Source organism: Ovis aries, chromosome 8 (genome assembly GCF_016772045.2).
Source record: "Ovis aries strain OAR_USU_Benz2616 breed Rambouillet chromosome 8, ARS-UI_Ramb_v3.0, whole genome shotgun sequence".
Lineage (NCBI taxonomy): Eukaryota > Metazoa > Chordata > Mammalia > Artiodactyla > Bovidae > Ovis > Ovis aries.
The window spans coordinates 54,542,469-54,562,472 of record NC_056061.1 but is presented as its reverse complement, the minus strand read 5'-3'; the positions used below and the strand labels follow the sequence as shown (position 1 = coordinate 54,562,472).

General features: G+C 38.3%; 1 protein-coding gene across 3 annotated transcripts in view; it reads right to left on the bottom strand.

The window, feature by feature from the left end:
• LAMA2 (laminin subunit alpha 2) overlaps positions 1 to 20,004 on the bottom strand; it is a 684,287-nt gene that overhangs the window by 589,343 nt on the left and 74,940 nt on the right. The gene's annotated exons all lie outside the window — the stretch shown is intronic.

The window sequence follows — 20,004 nt, the reverse complement described above, 5'->3', positions numbered from 1 at the left end:
CTATTTAGGTGAGTATTCAACTTAAGTGTGTACTCTGGTTAAGTAAATTTTTATCTTCATCAAGCAGCAGTTCAGTTCAGTTCAGTCACTCAGTTGTGTCCAACTCTTTGCGACCCCATGAACCGCAGCATGCCAGGCCTCCCTGTCCATCACCAACTCCCGAAGTTTACCCAAGCCCATGTCCATCAAAGCATCATGAGACCAATTAAGAGTCTCATTCATTCATTCAAAAAACATTAAGTGATCAGTTTGTGCCAAGCACTAATCCAAGCCCTGGGAATATGTAAACTGTTAAAATGTGAGGAATCATTGACCAGCATGCAGAGCAGCCTGCTTTGTTTCTTCTCTCCTTCAGACTCAGCCCCACCAGGGACCCAAACTCTAAGGGGATGTTTATCACAGTTGCAGGCTGAATTAACCCCCAGCTACCATAAAGAAGTTAACAGACCACCCACCAGGAGGGTGATGTATCCAAAGGTCTTCCTTTAATTTAGGAGAGAAGATTCTTCCACTAAACACTTTGAACAACTATAACATTAAACCACAAACTGTCTACAGGGTTATAGTCTCTTTTCACACATAAGTAGGGGCATTTCTAAGAATGAGAGCTGGTGCTGCTAGCAGGTATAATAGGTTATCAAGCTTATACAAGCATGCTGCTGCTGCTGCTGCTGCTGCTGCTAAGTCGCTTCAGTTGTGTCTGACTCTGTGCGACCCCACAGACGGCAGACTTCCCTGTCCCTGGGATTCTCCAGGCAAGAACACTGGAGTGGTTGCCATTTCCTTCTCCAATGCAGGAAAGTGAAAAGTGAACGTGAAGTCGCTCAGTCGTGTCCGACTCTAGCGACCCCATGGACTGCAGCCTACCAGGCTCCTCCGTCCATGGGATTTTCCAGGCAAAAGTACTGGAGTGGGGTGCCATGGTCCTGGGCAAACAAGGACATAACAGTCATACTACTTATAAGGCACTAAATTGGTTTTGATTTGTTGAAATGAACTTTTTTCTTCCCCTAAATCCAAACACACACACACACACACACACACACACACACACACACACACACACACACACACACTCACTCACTCATGTACATACATTTGCAGACTGTCAATTTCAAAAACTGATTCAACCATGGTAGTTTTATGAATCTGTGAAATTACTAAGCCTTTCTTATCCCAGTTTACCTATCTGTCAAATGGGGTTAATAACACCCTCTATATGACGGAGTTCTGTGATAATTATAATTATATAATTTTTAATTCAGGAAAAGTGTTTGGCGTGTAAGTTTTACAAGTAACACATATTTATGATTATTTTAATCAAACAAGTATTACTTTTAAAATGCACAAGTAATAATTAACCTTTATTTATTTAAAATAATTACTTTAATTATTGTTCAACGTGGACTTTGGCCTTTTGAGGCAGCACTAGAGATTATCATAACATCCAGGACAGTGGTGATTCTAAAATCACTGGTCAGTAGTAGACATTACCTTGCCTGTTCTCATCAAAAGACTTTTGGAAAATTCCAGATAGTTAAAAAAAAAAGTCTCAGTTGCTTTACATTTTAAAAGCTACATGCTGAGTATCTACTAGGATAAGGTATGCTATCATATATTTGATAATATTGCCCATTCAATTGTCACATACAAATTGGCACTTGCCATTTACCTCTATAAGAATTAAATTACGAGCTGCTGCAGCTGTTGACCTTAAACAGCCCCCTGAAAGGAGTTCAGGGTGGAGGTCAGGAAGGAGGCCCTCTGTGCTCTGAGGAAAACTGGTAGAACAAGTCCTCAGACAATCAAGATATTTTCAGGAGAAGATTATATAAGCCCAATTCTTGCTTGTATCTCCTCATATCTAGAAAAGCACTAAAATTCTTTATGGTGACATCTGTTTCTTATGACTAGCAGTAGTCTTCATGAGATTAACAGCAACTTTCTGCAAAAATGTGTGTACTTCCCATTCACCAAAAGCACGTATATACTGACCTTCCCACTTGCCTCTCTGGAGCAGTTTCTCAGAGCTATCTGAAATGCTACCCCCTGGGCTACAGTCCTAATTTGTCCCAAATAAAACTTAACTCACAGCTCTCACATTGTGCTTTTTTTTTTTTCTTCAGTCAGCACACTCTTCACCACATATCTATGGGGCAAATGAAAAAAGATAACCCGTCTAAGGTCGAAAACAAAATTGACTGGCCAGGAATTGAACCTGGGTCTTCTAACTTGAAGTTATTCCTTTCAAATTTGAGTTTTCCCTTTTTCCTCTTCCCTCACCATCAGACATACTCTGAGAATCTTTGGAACATAGAGTTTAGATACACGATTCGTTAGATAATCTGCAGGAGAAAGTACACTATCACATACTGATCTTGACCTTGGAAAATGGTCCTACACACATAGAAAGGAATTTGACAGTATCTAATTTATATCCACATTTATCCTTTGACTAGTCACATTTTTAGGAATCTACCTAAACAGATACTGAAAAACAGATGAGCGAGACATACACTAAACATTGCTTGCAGTCTGCTTGTAGGAGCAAAAGACTGGAAAACATACCCTTAAGTGGACTCTTTGCATAACTATTTTGAGATAACCCCCCAAACTGGAAAAATAATCTAAAACTAAAGAAAATGGTTACACATCAGGGAGGGAACAAACAAGATGGATGGAGAGAGATGGAGTCGAGATTTCTCTGACTTTGGAACTATTAAAATATTTATGAAATAAAACTTTAAAAATTGTAATGCCTTAATGAAAAAAAATTACATAAAATAAATGAAGCTGTGATTATAGAGTTGGTAGCTTAACTATAAAAGAATTTTTTCAAGTGAATCTTTTTTAAAAAAATTTGCTTTGACTGTAAATGCCTAGTTAGATGTTTGAAAAATACAAAATAATGACTAGGAAATGAAAATAATAATTTCAGTATTATTAGTATTATTCTGAAACCACATATACAGACAGAAAGCATGACAGAGCAAATAAGTCATTAGGAATGAAAACTTTAAGTAGATGAGAAAATAAATACAATATAAAATATAAAAGGTTAAATACAGCCTCATAATCCTAAATGGACACACCAGCATGAACTCATGATGTATTGCATATTTCCCACATGGTCCACTACAAGACCTAAAACCTACCAACATATTAACAGTGAATTGCCCTCCAGGCCCAGAGTGTCTGCGTGCACATGCCCAGTCACTCAGTTGTGTCCAGCTCTTTGCAACACCTTGGACTATAGCCCACAAGGCTCTTCTGTCCATGGAATTCTCCAGGCAAGAATATACTGTTGTGGATGCCACTTCCCACTCCAGGGGATCTTCCTGACCCAGGGTTCAAATCCCCATCTTTTATGTCTCCTGCCCTGGCAGGTGGATTCTTTACCACTGCACCACGTGGGGAGGTCCATAGGCCTAGCTGTGGCCTCTAAACATCATTCCCTAAGGACCAGAGTTCCTCAGTGAAATGACTGTTTCCAAGAGTAGGGCAGGAAATCAGTAAGACAATTCTGCAACATCTTCAGATGCCAGAAAGCATGGAAAATAGCAAAGGAAATTGAGCTTAAAAGACTAAAAAGCTAAGTCAAAGACACTCCCACTAGACAGGAAGTGAAGTCGCTCAGTCACGTCCAACTCTTTGCGACCCCATGGACTGTTGCCTACCAGGCTCCTCCATTCATGGGATTTTTCAGGCAAGAATACTGGAGTGGGTTGCCATTTCCTTCTCCAGGAGATCTTCCTGACCCAGGGATTGAACCCGGGTCTCCTGGATTGTAGGCAGATGCTTTACTCTCTGAGCCACCAGGGAAGTCCCACTAGACAAGGGAGGGGCAATTTAAACATTGAAAAGGATAATTACAATAAACTGAAAGACATCAAATATGTTCAAAATCCATGAGTTCAAAAAGATATGTGGAATCTAAAAACAGGGGTACAAATGAACATATTTACAAGAGAGAAATGGAGTTACAGATGCAGAAAACAAACTTATGGTTACCAGGGGATTGACATATATACAGTACCAAACATAAAATAGATAGCCAGTAAGGCTGGCCTTAGTAGTAAAGAACCCATATGCCAATTCAGGTAGACATCAGAGACATGCGTTCAATCCCTGGGTCGAGAAGATCCCCTGAAGGAGGGCATGGCAACCCACTCCAGTAGTCTTGCCTAGAGAACCCCATGGACAGAGGAGCCTATTGGGTTACCATCCATAGGGTGGCGAAAAGCCAGACACAGTTGAAGCGACTTAGCACACATGCATGCAAGGACCTATGTATAGCACAGGGAAGTCCACTTAGTACTCTGTAATGGTCTATATGAGAAAAAGAGAATACATATGTGTGTATATATATATATATAAATAACTGATTCACTTTGCTGTACATCTAAAACTATAAATAACACAACACTGTAAATCAACTATGATCCAATAAAAAATTTCAAAAAATACATAACACAAACTGCCCACCATTTAAGGTTATTAATGAACCAATTAACTGATATTTCCAGAAACTTGGAAAATAAAGAGAAAATATCAAATATTTAATCAGTTTTCCTGTGTGAACTCCACCTGTTAATAGTAAGGGTTAATATTAGGGTTAGGTTATTTACTATTAGGGTTAGGGTTGGGTTATTTACTATTAGCATTACAGTTAGGGTTAGGGTTTACTATTACTAACCGTATAGTAAATAGTTACTGATGAAAAGTTTTTTCTTTAATATAAGTATTCCAGCAAAATACATTAAAAAGGAACATTAGATGATCACTGACTACTTATGATATAAAATAATCACTGTTTCCTTTTTAGTGTGTAATGATATTGGGATTATATTTTTAAAAATAACCCTTGTTTCTTAGGATTCTTACATATTTATAGATTACAGACATCCTTACATATTTTCGGATTATAGATTATATATGATATGCTATTCAGGATTTCTTTCAAGAAAATCCAGTAAGGAAAGAGGATAGTCAGTAAGGTTTCAGACTGAAAAAAAAAAACTAGGTGATGAGTAGTGCTTATTTAAGAGACTAATATTTACTTCTACCACCAGTCACATCCACAGCTGGGTATTGTTTTTGCTTTGGCTCCATCCCTTCATTCTTTTTGGAGTTATTTCTCCACTGATCTCCAGTAGCATATTGAGTACCTACTGACCTGGGGAGTTTCTCTTTCAGTATCCTATCATTTTGCCTTTTCATACTGTTCATGGGGTTCTCAAAGCAAGAATACTGAAGTGGTTTGCCATTCCCTTCTCCAGTGGACCACATTCAAAGCAAAAACAATACCCAGCTGTGGATGTGACTGGTGATAGAAGCAAGGTCCGATGCTATAAAGAGCAATATTGCATAGGAACATGGAATGTCAGGTCTATGAATCAAGGCAAATTGGAAGTGGTCAAACAAGAGATGGCAAGAGCAAACATCGACATTCTAGGAATCAGTGAACTAAAATGGACTGGAATGGGTGAATTTAAGTCAGATGACCATTATATCTACTACTGCAGGCAGGAATATCTCAGAAGAAATGGAGTAGCCATCATGGTCAACAAAAGAGTCTGAAATGCAGTACTTGGATGCAATCTCAAAAAAACCAGAATGATCTCTGTTCGTCTCAAAGGCAAACCATTCAATATCACAGTTATCCAAGTCTATGCCCCAACTAGTAATGCTGAAGAAGCTGAAGTTGAACGGTTTTATGAAGACCTACAAGACCTTTTAGAACTAACACCCAAAAAAGATGTCCTTTTCATTATAGGGGACTGGAATGCAAAAGTAGGAACTCAAGAAACACCTGGAGTAACAGACAAATTTGGCCTTGGAATGTGGAATGAAGTACAGCAAAGACTGATAGAGTTTTGCCAAGAAAATGTACTGGTCATAGCAAACACCCTCTTCCAACAACACAAGAGAAGACTCTACACATGGGCATCACCAGATGGTCAACACTGAAATCAGATTGATTTTATTCTTTGCAGCCAAAGATGGAGAAGCTCTATACAGTCAACATAAACTAGACCAGGAGCTGACTGTGGATCATGAACTCCTTCTTACCAAATTCAGACTCAAATTAAAGAAAGTAGGGAAAACTGCTAGACCATTCAGGTATGACTTAAATCAAATCCCTTATGATTATACAGTGGAAGTGAGAAATAGATTTAAGGGACTAGATCTGATAGACAGAGTGCCTGATGAACTATGGAACGAGGTTCGTAACATTGTACAGGAGACAGGGATCAAGACCATCCCCATGGAAAAGAGATGCAAAAAAGCAAAATGGCTTTCTGGGGAGGCCTTACTAATAGCTGTGAAAAGAAGAGAGGCGAAAAGCAAAGGAGAAAAGGAAAGATATAAGCATCTGAATGCAGAGTTCCAGAGAACAGCAAGAAGAGATAAGAAAGCCTTCTTCAGCGATCAATGCAAAGAAATAGAGGAAAAGAACAGAATGGGAAAGACTAGAGATCTCTTCAAGAAAATTAGAGATACCAAGGGAACATTTCATGCAAAGATGGGCTTGATAAAGGACAGAAATGGTCTGGACCTAACAGAAGCAGAAGATATTAAGAACAGGTGGCAAGAAAAACACAGAAGAACTGTACAAAAAAGATCTTCACAACCCAGATAATCATGATGGTGTGATCACTAATCTAGAGCCAGACATCCTGGAATGTGAAGTCAAGTGGGCCTTAGAAAGCATCACTACGAACAAAGCTAGTGGAGGTGATGGAATTCCAGTGGAGCTGTTTCAAATCCTGAAAGATGATGCTGTAAAAGTTCTGCACTCAATATGCCAGCAAATTTGGAAAACTCAGCAGTGGCCACAGGACTGGAAAAGGTCAGCGTTCATTCCAATTCCAAAGAAAGGAAATGCCAAAGAATGCTCAAACTACTGCACAATTGCACTCATCTCACATGCTAGTGAAGTAATGCTCAAAATTCTCCAAGCCAGGCTTCAGCAATACGTGATCTGTGAACTTCCTGATGTTCAAGCTGGTTTTAGAAAAGGCAGAGGAACCAGAGATCAAATTGCCAACATCTGCTGGATCATGGAAAAAGCAAGAGAGTTCCAGAAAAACATCTATTTCTGCTTTATTGACTATGCCAAAGCCTTTGATTGTGTGGATCACAATAAACTGTGGAAAATTCTGAAAGAGATGGGAATACCAGACCACCTGACCTGCCTCTTGAGAAATCTGTATGCAGGTCAGGAAGCAACAGTTAGAACTGGACATAGAACAAAACAGACTGGTTCCAAATGGGGAAAGGAGTACGTCAAGGCTGTATATTGTCACCCTGCTTATTTAACTTATATGCAGAGTACATCACGAGAAACGCTGCACTGGAAGAATCACAAGCTGAAAGCAAGATTGCCAGGAGAAATATCAATAACCTCAGATATGCAGATGATACTACCCTTATGGCAGAAAGTGAAGACGAACTCAAAAGCCTCTAGATGAAAGAGAAAGAGGAGAGTGAAAAAGTTGGCTTAAAGCTCAACATTCAGAAAACGAAGATCATGGCATCCGGTCCCATCACTTCATGGCAAATAGATAGGGAAACAGTGGCTGACTTTATTTTCGGGGGCTCCAAAATCACTGCAGATGGTGAATGCAGCCATGAAATTAAAAGACGCTTACTCCTTGGAAGAAAAGTTATGACCAACCTAGATAGTATATTCAAAAGCAGAGACATTACTTTGCTGACTAAGGTCCGTTTAGTCAAGGCTATGGATTTTCCTGTGGTCATGTATGGATGTGAGAGTTGGACTGTGAAGAATGCAGAGTGCTGAAGAATTGATGCGTTTGAACTGCGGTGTTGGAGAAGACTCTTGAGAGTTCCTTGGACTGCAAGGAGATCCAACCAGTCCATTCTGAAGGAGATCAGCCCTGGGATTTCTCTGGAGGGAATGATGCTAAAGCTGAAACTCTAGTACTTTGGCCACCTCATGTAAAGAGTTGACTCATTGGAAAAGACTCTGATGCTGGGAGGGATTGGGGGCAGGAGGAGAAGGGGACGACCGAGGATGAGATGGCTGGATGGCATCACTGACTTGATGGATGCGAGTCTGAGTGAACTCCAGGAGTTGGTGATGGACAGGGAGGCCTGGCGTGCTGCTATTCACGGGGTCGTAAAGAGTCGGACACGACTGAGCAACTGAACTGAACTGAATGTTTACTTATATGAATCGACTTACAATGCAGGAGATTTGGGGTTCAATCCCTGGGTCAGGAAGTCTCCCTGGAGAAGGGAATGGCTACCCACTCCAGTCTTCTTCGTGGAGAATTCTACGGACAAAGGAGCCTGGTGGGATACAGGCCATGGGGTCATTAAGAATCAGGCATGACTAAGTGACTAACACAGTGTATACTTGGGGAGCTCTGTATATACATTCATTATTTTTAATGTTTGAAATTTTCCATGATAAAACATTTTTTAAATACTGGAGGATTAAATCAGCTTATCCAGTGGGCTACAACAAGTGGGATACAAAAAGCAAAAAGTAAAGTTTTTCTTTGCTTTTGTGTGCCATTTGTTGATATTTCAAGATCTTAAGAGTCAAAATTTCTTATTAAAGTCAATCCCCTTCCCCAAAACCACCCAGCGTTTTTGTCTTTATTTTCGCTTCATTTTCCAATACAACATCTACCCCTTCCCCAACATCAAAAGGCCAGAATTTTGCCATAAGCATGGAATAGTTTAAAATTGCTCAGTGGTTTGAAGTGTTCAGGCTGGTAACTGCACTATAAGCCTTGACTAATCCATATTATAAAACAGCGCCCTTCAAAAGAGCCTGGGAAGCTATCAGTTTCTCTTCAATCTGCACAAGCAACTGTCTGACCCACTTTTCCTCAGAGAGACCCATTCCACATTCAGGACCATGCACGTCATGGATATAAATCTAAAAGGAATGAAGCAGGCTATGAACAAGAGTTTTTTTAAAAGCTGTACTTACAAGATACTACATTATGATTTACATCAAATGAATAAAAAGTGATACAGTCTTTGAATGCATAATAAAAATCATGAATTTCAGACCTAATTAATTTGTAGAAGATCTACACAGAAGAGCAAGAAAATGATGGTTTCTAGTAAAGTTCTGAAATATTCATGAATCTTTATTTTCCATCCCGATTCAACGCAGTCAAGTGATGCCCAAGGTGTATATAGGCAATTTATGTTGTTTTGCAATACAAACACAGCCCAGGCACTCCCCCAGAAAACTAAGGAATCGAATAAAATGTAACTAAGCCATGTCTGTTGTCATCTAAAGTGACTACCAAGATTAAATTACCAGGAAATTCAGAGGGAAACCAGTAAGTTTCATGAGAAATGTCTTTCTTATTGCGAAAACTCATTAACTTTTTCATCTCTACAAAGGTACTTTGTTTCTTCCATAGAAAAATGCTTTTCACCATGAGAAATTTGTAATTTGATCCTGGAGAATTTGTAAGGCACAGCATTTTTCCTTTAGAGGTATCCAGAAAGTTGAAAGATGGCCATGTTTTGAACAGAGAAAATGAGAAGCTTGGAGAAAAGGAAAGCAGAAGAGAGTTCAAATCCAGACACCTGTTTATAATGATCTTCATGTTTAAACACATATGAATATTTTTAAACATCTGGCCGGAATGAGGAAGCATTAGTCAAACAGCTTATACTGATACATAATAACTATAGCACAGCAAGAGCCTGAGCAGCTGATGAACAGAAAAAGATCATGTCAGACCAAGTATGAGAATTTGCTAGTAGTTCTGACTTGTCCCAGCATCACAGCAGGAAAGAAAGAAAGCAAAACAGAACCATGTGTTTGTTGACCCATATCTGGAGCATGGGGAAATAAGGACTGAGAAGAAAGGAAAAGGTGGAACCTGCAAGGATAACCACAATTTACAAAATGCAAGTAGTTGTGCTGTGTCTATTATATTATTTCATTGTATACTTTTTCTATACACTGGATATAAAATGCACTGCATTTTCTATGCCCTGGATATAAAATGATTAACAGAGGACAATCTTTAATAGGGTCTGATTACCCTAATTTTCAGTTTAATGAAGGAAAAATAACTGTCAGTGGTACATACTAAATAAAGGTCACAAAGCTGAGCGCCGAAGAATTGATGCTTTCAAACTGCAGTGCTGGAAAAGACTCTTGAGAGTCCCATGGACAGCAAGATCAATCCAATCAATCCTAAAGGAAATCAACCCTGAATATTCATTGGAAGGACTGATGCTGAAGCTGAAGCTTCAGTAATTTCAGTAATTCAGTCCACCTTATGCAAAGAACTGACTCACTGGAAACGACTCTGATGTTGGGAAAGACTGAGGGCAGGAGGAGAAGGGGGTGACAGAGGTTGAGATGGTTAAATGGCATCACTGACTCAATGGCCATGAGTCTGAGCAAGCTCCAGGAGATAGTGAAGGTCAGGGAAGCCTGGAGTGCTACAGTCCATGGGGTTGCAAAGAGTGGGACATGACTGAGCGACTGAACAACAACGATATATGTGCATAATATTGAAATAAAATTGTAAATGGTATCTTGTGGAATGTACAAAATCATTTTAAAAACTGTAAAAATATAAATGTACAATATTTACTATGTTTACATAATATATATGTAAAGGTATTTTTAGTGCAATGGAAAATCTCCACAAACTCATGATGGGGCTTTCCTGTAAGGGAGGCAGAAAAGGAGTCAGATTTATAATAGAGATAGAGGTTATTTGTGTTTTGATCCTTTTGTAAGCAAAAAAGAAACATGACACGTCAAGACTTCTTATTTCTAAGAAGAACGTATTTCTTTTTTCTGTACTATTAAATTTTCTCAGTATAAAAAATGAATAAACAAAGAAAACACAGTTAATATCCTCAAAGAGCAAGGCAGTGAAGAACACAAGGAAAAGCACAATTCTGAAAGTGTGTGACTAATGCTAGGCTAGAGGGCTAGACGGAGCTGTGATAGCAGAGAAGGTAGCTATCTAATTGACCAAGAATTACAGGATGGCTTCCAGACGAATCATTATAAATTTAAATATACGATGAATAGAAGTTGAAGAACTGGGAGCTGGGGGTTGTGTTTCTGCACTGAAGGCTGTACAAATAGCATTTACAAAGGAAAGGCTGCAAGAAAGAACAGGATATTTCAGAGGAACCAGAAGTCATTTTTAATGTCTTAGGTTCAGATAGTGTGTAGACAGGTAAAGAGAGTCGAGGCTAGAAAAACAAACAAGGATGAGATCCTGAAAGGAAATACATCCAGCTGTCAGGAATCTGAACTGTATCCTGACAAATGAAGAGCAGCCAAAGCCATTTAATCAGAGGAATGATAACACTAGGTGTAGAAGATAGAAAGATCACTGCAGGGAGACCGAACATGACTTGTACTGGCAGAGAAAAAGCAGGGCAAAGGGAGAGGAATCAAGAAGTATTTAGGAACTGAAAACTACAGAACTAAATTACATGCGACTGGATGGAGCAGAAAGAAAGAAAAGATGACGCCAGACTCTGGCTTAGGCATCTGAATGAATGAAATTTCCTTCACCAACATGGAATATGGGAAAAAGTATGTAGCTTGAGGTTTGGGGAAAGTGTTGATCACGACTGTAAACTGGAAGAATAAGAACTAAGACTATCTGAATACTATCTCTTATCCAATCCTACGTTTGTTCAATGATTGGTATCCCAGATTTGTTTCCACATTATTAGTCCTGGTCCAAAGAAATCTTAAGATATACACATTAAAATTAAATCTGCTTTTGTTGTTGTTGAAAGTCTTCAAGCAGCAAGAAAAAAAAATATCTACTCCAACTTTCTAAAACAGACACACAGTTCACTAACTATTTGTGGAGAAAATATCAGAATAACAATCATGATATTTCAGCTGGTAGAAATATTTTTATATAAAAGTTCCATCATCTCTCTGGCACCATGGAAAAATAAGCTTACTTATTTATAGATGTGAAATTCTTTTAACAGATATGAGAGCTTGATAAACACAAATTTCCTAAACTTAACCTAATATGACCCATTCTTCCATGAGAAATGTCCCTCAAAAAAAAAGTGAATGGACTTTTTTGGGTACAAAGAAAATGAAATACCAAAGAGGACCTCTTTAATCAATATGAAAGTCTAGAACCTGGCGTGTTATTCATGTACTTGAAGTGTTGTCATTTCAAGTAGGCTACAGTGCAGAAGTCTGTGGATCTACAGGTCAAACAACAAAACATTTTAAAACGTACAACAAACGTTACTGTCTATGACACCGATCTAGGAAACAAAAATAACCATTTTCCCTTGCACTATTCTAATATATGACATCAAAAATGACTATTTGATATCAATTCATAAAACGTGTTCCCTAATAGCAGACAGACCTTTCACTGTTTTGTTCCGTAACAGCAGCAACAGCCTGTATTTATTAGGACCCACCATGACTCTAAAAGTCCAATTCATTTCCTCTTTGAAAGTCTTCCTATATTTTATTATCATATCAGTTACATTGAAAGTTTTTGCAAGCCATGACTGAGCTACGCTATCCCTTATGATCTGAACATGTGTTTGTTTTCTAGGGAATTCCAAATCCAAAATAAAACCCCCTCAGTTACAAAGGGAATCCTCCACATATCTACATGTTAATATTTAGACCTTTCAACTATCTCTGTAGAGATTATCTGTGTGGTAGAAAAAGTGGTGCTCTCCAAATATCTCATCTGTTCTTCCATGTCACTCAAATACCTTGGATTAGGTGAGGTCATGTGATGGGATTCTGGCCAGTGACCTACAGGTACAAGTGATACTTGTCATCCTGGCCAAGAAAGGAGGACATGCATGGGACCCTCCAAGTGTCCCCACACCAGTCAAGGTGTCCAGCAATTGTCCATTCAGTGGAGCACCCATTAGTTTCAGTCCTAATGTGGCCATACTGGGCAGAGCTCCTCTTTCTAGCTCCCTAGTAATCCAAGCTGGACCAGTAATGAGAGAGAGACAGAGATAAAACCCTTGCTGTATTCAGCGACTAAAATTGAGGGATTGCTTATTATAGTAGAATAATCTTGATTAGCATGAGCAAACCCCCTAAGGTCAAATGATGTGCCACCATCTCAACTGTTTCCCTTGTTATCATGGGAAAAAGGTGGATATTTTTAAAAATTAACCTCAATTCCTTCTAAAAAACATCTGTTTTGAAGAGAAACTATAGGGCTATAGTTTTCAATAGTGAGTTTACATCTACTTTAGGATAATATTACACAGAACTATTTCTGAAGACTTTGATGACAAGAAAGGGCACATTATCTTGCATGATCTATTATCAAAGGGCTAAACTAGGTAAATAGTTTCATCCACTTAACGGCTATTTTTTGAGCCCCTTATTGTGCCAGGCACTGTTTTAATATATCACATGGAGAAAACTGAGCAGAATCAACTACAGCCCCTATTCTTATGTTATTCCCTATCAAGCTAAAGAGATAAGCATTAATAAAACAGTTCTACAGGCAACTATAAAACTGTGCCATGGCCTAGAGTCTTGTTTGCTAAATATTCCCAGCTTTAAACTATTTGGGCATATGGATAGTAAGGCTGTATATCCTGGTTCACTATGGGTAAGTAGGGGCCATTTAACTAGTTCTGGCCAATGCATTGTGAGAAGCAATATGAGTCACTTCCTGGCTAAGCATTTAATTGCTCCAGAGTCAGCTCTTTCACCGTGGCCACCTGCAACACTGAGATGGTAACAGCTCCACGAGTGACTAAGATTAATAGAGCCCCGTGTTGACTACAATGAACATATATTGTGAGAGCCAAAAAAAAAAATTTGGTTGCTTACAGCCACTGAGATTTTAGGGTTGTTTGTTTTTGCAGCATAACCTAGGCCATCCAGAGTATTAAATGTCTACTCTACATTGTGCCCAGCGTCCTAACTCCAAAATATCTTTACTATACTACGTGATTTTGACAAGCATTTTATGAACTGGGCGCTTGAGCATAAAAAGTTTTGTGAAATTACTCTAAAATATTAGTACTATAATTATAAGGGCAACTCAAACTCACTTTTTAAAAGTCTTTTTAGTTTTACCAGACTTCATCTGAGCACTACATCATTCTCTACAGCATGAGCACTAAACTCAATACTTTTCAAGTACAGAGTCTGCTATCTATGGAGACCATAGGTGCTGTATAACAGACAAGCTGGAGCACAGCCTGGTAACAGTTTGTTCTTGTGAGAGGCAAGTTAATGCATGCTTTGAACAAGTTCACCTCCCAACTGATTTTTGCTTTTCAGGAAAACTTTTTAACATTTTCTTAGTATTCATTCCCTCTAGTAATCCAGTTTCTGGCATTTCACTTTGTCTCTTATGCTCTTTCTCTTGACAGATGAATCAGGTTGTCACTTTCTTCTTGCAAGATGAGTTCAAAGGAAAATCAAAGGAGTCCAACTTTTTTTTCTTAACCCAATTTTCCACATATAAAGTGCATTTATGCTTGCTGACTATGCACTATTAATGTCCCCCCAAATATCCCTGGGCCAGTTCCAGTGGAGAAACTTGGAAATAAGGCAGGAACTTTACCCAGTTTGGGAGTATGCAAGATACTACTCTTGAAGTTTTATTGAAACACAGCCACACAACTCACACACCTGTTGTCTATGGCTGCTTTTCCCTTATAAGAACAAAGTTGAATAACTGCAACAATGTTTATTATCTGACCCTACACAAAGTAAGCTTGTCTGCTGCTGCTAAGTCACTTCAGTCATGTCCAACTCTGTGCAACCCCATAGATGGCAGCCCACCAGGCTCCCCCATCCCTGGGATTCTCCAGGCAAGAACACTGCAGAGGGTTGCCATTTCCTTCTCCAGTGCATGAAAGTGAAAAGTGAAAGTGAAGTCGCTCAGTCGTGTCTGACTCTTCACGACCCCATTGTCTACCCGGACCTAAATGGTCAATGTTATTTAATTAGGATAATGAAAGAAATCCTTAAAGTAATCTTTAAAACATCTCTCTCTAAACACTGTCTCTTCCCCAACCCGCTGTCCCAATTTGCTTCCCTAGTTTCTACTCACACTCAAAAGTCACTTTCTCAGAGAAGTGACTCATTTCTGTTGCCTGTCCTGAAGATCATATTCTTTGGTGACACACTCTGGAGAACCCCAATTCTCATCATACCTTATGTTGAATTATACTTCTGTTAGCTTGAGTGCTTGGGTATAGCCTGTTTCTCCCATAGGCTGCAAAGGTCTTTAAAGAAAGAAGAGGTCTGGTTTTAGTTCCATGTCTGTGCTTAAGACACAGAGTAGGTGCTCCGAAAAGTAACTGCTGAAAGAATACTTGGATTCTTGGGATACACAGACCTATTTGAAGTTTCAACTATCTACAAGCAATTCCAATAATCTATTACAAATATTCACTGGCAGTTCCTCTCAGGCCCTACTCTGAATCTCAAAATTGTTTGGTTAATGTGTGAGTTCATTAGCTAGTCAGTGAAGCTGCTGGTACCCAGGACACTTTTTCTATTGCAGACTTGCTACTCCATATTCATCTTCCCTTACAGAGTAAAATAGGAAATAATTTTAATGGGTTCTTTTTAAAAGAGAAGTTCCCCTTAGGAGAAAGTCAACTATAGTGGTAAAGCTTCTTAACTAGACTAGATACATGTGGGATTTATGCAAAATTAAAACATTGATTTTACAGTATTTCCAGTCTGGAGGGGGAGTAAATAAAACATATTATCTGAGGCAAACAAGAAAAATTTTTTTAAGTCTTGAAATTGTTTCAATATGTTTTCCTCTGCTATAAGACTACTTATCTAAATAATGGTAAAACTATAGAGAGGTTGAAAATAAATTAATTGTGAGAAGTGAGGACACAGAAAACGGTTGTCTCAATGGAAATCTAAATCAGGTGAAATGTAAAGTATACGTAATCACTCCTCTGAAGCAACAGAAGCTGAAAGTAATATTGAAGCCAATAACTCACTGACTATTATAAGTATTAATAAAATTTAGTTCACATAGTTTGAGGATCTTTCTCTCTCAAAAATGAAAAAATAAATAAGAAGAGAGGCTGAAACATGATCCTGTAGACTTGTGAAGTTTTTTCACAAAAACTGATCATACAGGAAAGGGTTATAGGCCAAAAAACAGCATTCATCACAGATACTGCCAGAATAAAATACATCTCTGAACAAATCCAAAGAGGAGAAATAACCAAATTATGTCTTCTATTTTGTAGCACATAGTAGTTTTGACCTATCATACTGGGAATCCCAGTTTGGGGTTATAGAAATAATAACTTATGTCCACATGTTGGCACTGGATCACAGGCTACTGTATGGATAAGTTTCATAAGTTATATATTGGAAGAATATCTTGCAATACAACCATGAACCTAAAACCTAGAATTTCTTGGGATTCATGTCTACGAAAATGACATTTACAGATTTGAAGGCCCCACAGCACATTTCTCATGAATGCTAACAGCATTCACATTATACATTCTTCATCAGTGAGATACTGCTGTAAAATAGCCTGAAATATGGAAGTAAAATAATTTATTTTGTGATGATGCTTCTCTCAAAGGGAAAAATCAAGATGCAGACTATATCCTCAAGGAAAGCATCTTCCTCTTCCATGTTGATGTCTTTCACAGTGCCCCTATCACGACGTCTTTCACCCTACGAATTTGTCCTGGGCAACATCTCCCATTCCCCTGGGCTCCAAAGACTATATGTTGAAATTTCCCAAATCATTATCACCAGTTAGAGTTCTCCCCTGAGCTTTGACTCTGTTCAACCAACACTTAAATACTTGCCTGTGAGTATCTATCAGGCACTGGAAATAAAAAGGAAAGAAATCCCAAGTGGAAACTCTTGTTTCCTCTTGAAATCTTTCTGTGTGTGTGTGTGTGTGTGTGTGTGTGTTTTTACCAACTTAGACATCTGAGTGTCATGCCTAACCCCTTCTTCCTCATATTCTACATCTAATCAGTTACCAAGTTTCTTTGAGTCAAACTACTAAAAAACAATCTGCCAGTCCATCCATGCCTGCCCATCTCCTTCGTCACCATCATAATTTGGATCACTATCACCAATTCCTTCAGTTACCTCAATAACCTCTTAATGGATTGTCCCATCCTGACCCCTCTGACTCATTTTCCTCACCACCATTAGAGGGATTTCCTGAATCTCTTTATCAAGAGTTTATAAAGTAGTTCATGATCAGATTGTTTCATATAATTCCACTTCTTCCCTCTGATCCCTGCTCCTCCTCTGTCTCCATCATTGTCCCCACACTTAAATTTCACCCATTCCAAACTACTCTCTGTTCTGGGAAAAGTTATACACTTTCTCACTAAGGGATCTCCTCACAAGATAAAGTGCTAAATGATCTGCCTGAAACATTCTTCCCCATCCTCCCATCCCCAACCTCACTGCAAATTCTGCTTACTTGAAATTCTGTTCACCCTTAAAAATCTCAGATTAGTTGTACTTCCTCTGGGAAATCTTCTCTAACTCTTCTAAAAACATATTATTCTCCTGTCATATGTTTCTACAACATCTTGTTTCATTTATGGCTGTACTTTGCTCACCATATGCTGTTTACTTTAAAAATTGTTTCTCAATAGATTGCATCATGGAGCAGACAGAATTCCTATTTGATTAATTTTTATATTCTAAGTTAATAAGAAAAAGATTTAGCCCATAGAGTGACTTGATAAATATATACTGTGTGAATGAACAGATAGATGGATGGACGGATGGAATGGACAACGGATGAATAAGTGAATCAGTGAATCCATAGCTTCATTTCTAGCAGGTCTAATTGACTTACTCTGCAAATATTTCTCTGAAAATCAATGATGTTCAGCACAACCCTTCTCAAACGTTTCTGCATTAACACTATTGGCAGAAGAGTCTGAATTAGTACCTCAGAAAATTTATTAAGTTGGAGGGTTATCTGAGAATTGCATATGAGTGTAGAATTATATACCATAATATGTTTGAACATAGCTTAATATAAAAATTTTTATATATTTTTTATAACACGCATGCATGCTAATTCGCTTCAGTCATGTCTGACTCTTTGCGACCTTATGGACGGTAGAGCTCCAGGCTCTTCTGTCATGGGATTCTCCAGGCAAGAATACTGGAGTGGGTTGCCATGCCCTCCTCCAGGGGATCTTCCCCACTCGGGGATAGAATTCACAGTTCTTACATCTCTTGCATTGGCAGGGTTCTTTCCCACTAGTGCCACCTGGGAAGCCCCAACCCTATAATTAAAGGGTCCTTTGTCTAAGAGACCCTTTCAGCTCTTGCCACTTGAAGCTTCTTTCAAGGGTCAAAAAGGCCATTTCCATTCTTCCTTCATCCAAACCTCCTGTCTCCCTCCTTCAGCTTCTAATTCCCATGAAGCAACCCAGCAAACTCTTACAATTAATACTATCTAGAGACAATTAAGCAAATATTAAATCATTTAGCTAGAGAAGCATATAGTGAGATGGAGGATTTTAAAATCATGCCATAAGTACTGTTGTGCTTTCAATATTTGTAGTCACCAGGATAGTTTTTAAAGGTGTTCTGAAAGAAAGAAAAAGGCACAAAATACTGTATTTCAAATTAGGATTCTATTTTTTTAAAGTAACTTCATTGTTATTTTTGACTCAAGAATTATAAAGTGCTGCTGAGAGAAGAAAAATTATAAAAATGTCAAGCTCTATTATTATCATTGTCCTTCTCTGTACGGCTATGTCTTTGAGCCAAAGCCAGAGGTAGGAGCACTGCACAATAAAGAAATCATGAATCCTGCTCTCAAATGAGCTCTAATGTCCTGGGCTCATTAGCACATGAGCCAAACTATTAAGAGATCTGTAATGTCTTACGAGGACTTTGATTTAGGATTGCCCCACATAAAAATGACTTCAGCTATTAGGGCAGCAATCTTTGAATCACCAGTCTTAATTTTTTTTTTCTACTGCAATATAGTAACTTACTAGTAACCACCTTTAAATTAATAAGCTAGTTGATTACATTGTATCCATTATTTTTCTATGTATCCTCAACTCTTGTACTCAGTTGAAATTTTGTATCTCAGCAATGAAAGTATATTAATACTAAAGAGATCATTAAAAAAGACACAGAGAGACAAGAGGCACAGAGATCATTTGGAATCAGAGCTATTCTCGAAGTATCACTAAAATCATCTCATTATTAATATTTTTACCTTTGCAATGAATTTTATGGACGCTCTAGCATATCAATAAACCATCCTTGTCAGTGTAATTTTTTCTAATTCAGCATAAAGATTTACTTTTCAATGATGAGGTGAGGGAAGTACCCTATGACACAAAATTTAAGAAGGCAGATGCCCAAGGCATCTCATCCGCCTCACCTTGGTCACAGTCTTTGCCAATAAAGCTCCAGAAAGAATCAATAGTGGCTCCAAATACCCACTATTGAAAGAATAAAGTTTTTATTCACTTAAAGTAATAAATGGCATTCATTGAACATTTACTATGTACCAGGCATTCTCTTGAATGCTTCACATGGATTACTGCTTTAATACAACAAACTGGAGGCAGACATAATAACCCACACATTACAGATGGAATCTGAGGTTCAGCATAATTCAGTGACTCACCTAAAGTTATTTATACAGCAATAAATATTATACAGAATGTTATTTATACAGAGATAAGCCAGGGTCTAAGCAAAATGTTCTTAATCAATAAGCCATTCAATCTATAAGGAAGGGAATGATATGGATCTTTTACAAAGTAAATCTTTTTAAACTCTCATTTCTTCAAAATGCACAAAGGTACAGTAACTAATGTTTAATATAGTATTATAGTATTATCAATTAGAAGCCTTGACAAACCTGCACTAATGGATACTGCCCAGCAGGCTGGACTCATCTCTTACACCTAATACTCTAGGTTCCCAACATGAATTTCCCCAGCATGGGAAATTCCATTGATGCCATGCCCAGAACACTTAGCCAG